Below are 2,926 nucleotides of genomic sequence, written 5' to 3' on the forward strand. Positions count from 1 at the left end.
GGTCTGGAAGGCTACAGCTGCTTCCAAAACCTCACATCTGGTAGAGATTTAGGAGGAATTAACTTAGGAATTAACATTTTTTCAAAAAAAAAAGTTGAAAGAACTAAAGGAAATTGATCTTAAATATTTTCATGATCTTTGGAATAATGAACAGGAACATCCTGTTTGTATATATCAGCGGCTTCAAAGAATGTAAAATTATCTCTTTCAACATTTGTTTATAAATATGTCAAACACATCAGGGAATATTTAATAATAAATCCAGTTTCCAAAGTCCTATAAAAAGATAATGGCTGGTTTTGTAATAACCATTACTTCTTTTGTGTGGGAGACACCAAGACAGAGATAGAAGCTCTACGGCTACATAAACTAGTTCAAATATCAGAACATCACTTTATAGTGATGTTCTGGAGCATGGTGATTTTTCCATGATACTTTTAAATCACTTCAGAGGATCTCTGCTTCAGCCGGAGATCCCTCCTAGCTTTTACTGCAGAGCATAACCTACCTGCTTTCTACAAAAGAATACTGCTCTCTAGTGGAATCTGGATAAAAATTCTATGCCCTCACTTACCTTGTGTATCTGCAGATGATAACCCTGCTTGAGCTGGTTCTGGAGAGAGTGTCCAACTAATGGCAGAAAATATCTTGGTGGTATTTTTTGTGCTTTCTGTAAGGGCTTCATTGATTGGCAGGTAAAAGTAAATGAAACTTTTAAAGATATAACCATGATCAGCTGTCAACAACTAAGCATCAAAATAATATGGAAGAAGCAGCTAAAGAAAATGCCTAAAAAATCAGCATATTTCTTTTGACACAATGTCAGTAATGGAGGTGGTTGCAATTGGAGAGTCACTCTCACCATAAGTTTCTTTCTTTGCCAATCAAAGCATTGCAGGATATTTTCTTCCTTTACTTATTTCACACTTAAAAAGGGGAAAAAACCCCCCACTATACAGCTGTTTTATAAACCATAACTAGTAGGTCCTTCTTTATTTCCTCCTCTAAACACAAGATCAAGGAGAAAGAGTCTGGAACTAATCACGATTTAATTTGCCTAGGAACTCATAATAATTTAACTTGCATAAGGTTAATTTGAAAGTGATTAATAGCAGCATTTATAGAGCTGGAAATTTTTAATAACATTTCACTCAGGAATTTATGGTGCTAATATTTTATAGCCAGGAACTGTATTGGTGTTGCAGTATTGTTTATTTTGCTGTTGCGCACACATACACACTGCCAATTGCTTAGTAAATTGCTCACTCCAGCAGCAGATGTGTTGCCAAAACAAGTGTAGCATATTTTATTTTCTACCTTCTGGATTCACTGTAGATATCCTACAGTTTGGGATGGACAGGGTAAGGGAGCCAGGGCCTTGAAAGTTTTATTTGTTACCACAATTTCTATATACTTTTGGAGCAGGCTCTCTGGACACATGTTTCAAGTGCGTACAAGTAGCAGAAATGAAATAAGTATGGTATGCAACGAGCTGCAGAAGATGCATTCCAAACTGACAACTTTGAAGTATCAGAGGGTTTAAGCCAGAAAAGTGTTGTGGGAAGATTTATTTTCCAAATGTCCTTATCCTTAGGCAGTCAGTAGAGATTTTCTGCCTCTCCATGTACATATACATTAAACATACACAGCTTTCATTTTGGGAAGGCAAAAAAAAAGTCATAGTAGATTACTATAGAAACTTGCTTACTATAAAATCACTTGGTCCAAATGCCAAGCACAAACTATTTTAATATGTTGTAAGTAGAGTAGCTCAGGGAAAATGTTTTAAAAGCCATTATTTATAAAGCTTCTATGCCAGAAATTCAAGAAAAGAAATAGATGATGCAAATAAATCTCAAGAGTATATTATTATTATTATTATTATTATTATTATTATTATTATTATTATTATTATTATTATTATTATTATTATTATTATTATTATTATGGATCATCGCACAGTCAGCCAGATGTTCAGACTGGATTTGGCATTTTTGTCTACCTATCGAGTCCTTCCCAAGGACCTGGGATGGGCAGATGTGGATGTTTGATGGTATTACAGATATCGTCGCAGGATGGAAGCAGTTCCTAGTAAGGCCGCCTTTTGCAATTGACTAATGGCAAATTTGTCAATGCCAATGGTGTTCAAGTGGTGCTCCAGTTGTTTTGGGATTGCACCCAAGGCACCAATTACTATTGGTACTACCCTTGCTTGCTTTTGCCATAGTCTTTCTATTTCTATTTGTAGGTCTTTGTATATTGTTATCTTCTCCAGTTCTTTCTCGTCTATTCTGCTGTCCCCAGGCACTGCCACGTCCACTATCCAGACTTTTTTGTCTTTTTTATCGACAATTGTTATGTCCGGGGTGTTATGTTGCAGGTGCTTGTCTGTTTGAATTCTGAAGTCCCAGAGCAGTTTAATTTTATTATTATTATTATTATTATTATTATTATTATTATTATTATTATTATTATTATTATTATTATTATTATTATTATTATTATTATGTGGGCCTCTATGATGTTTTTGATATCATTGGGATTAAGACTCTAGTTCTTCAGCTCCATGGGAAGAGACTATTAGTTCTCCTGCTTTAAGGATGCTATAAAACCTCTTGCAGCTAGAATATATATTCTCAGGAACGGAACTTAAAATAATTTGCTTCTTGAACAGGTTTGGGGACTTAATGTTAGCTTAATATTTGTACATGATAAGAAACAATTTGTGTGTCCCTCATCCCATCTAAAAATACAACAAAGATCCACCGCAATGTCTCCCTATGCTATTATTTTTCTAGCTTTTAGCCCTTCTGACCAATTAAGACTTCTAAACTATTTGTAAGATTAAAACTTTCAGCTAAGTTTCACCTGACCTAAAATATATTGCCTCCAAAGATTGCCTATTGTGTCTCATACAGTAATTGAA

The sequence above is a fragment of the Protobothrops mucrosquamatus genome, unplaced genomic scaffold (genome assembly GCF_001527695.2).
Source record: "Protobothrops mucrosquamatus isolate PMUCROS unplaced genomic scaffold, P.Mucros_1.0 scaffold477, whole genome shotgun sequence".
NCBI classification, from domain to species: domain Eukaryota; kingdom Metazoa; phylum Chordata; class Lepidosauria; order Squamata; family Viperidae; genus Protobothrops; species Protobothrops mucrosquamatus.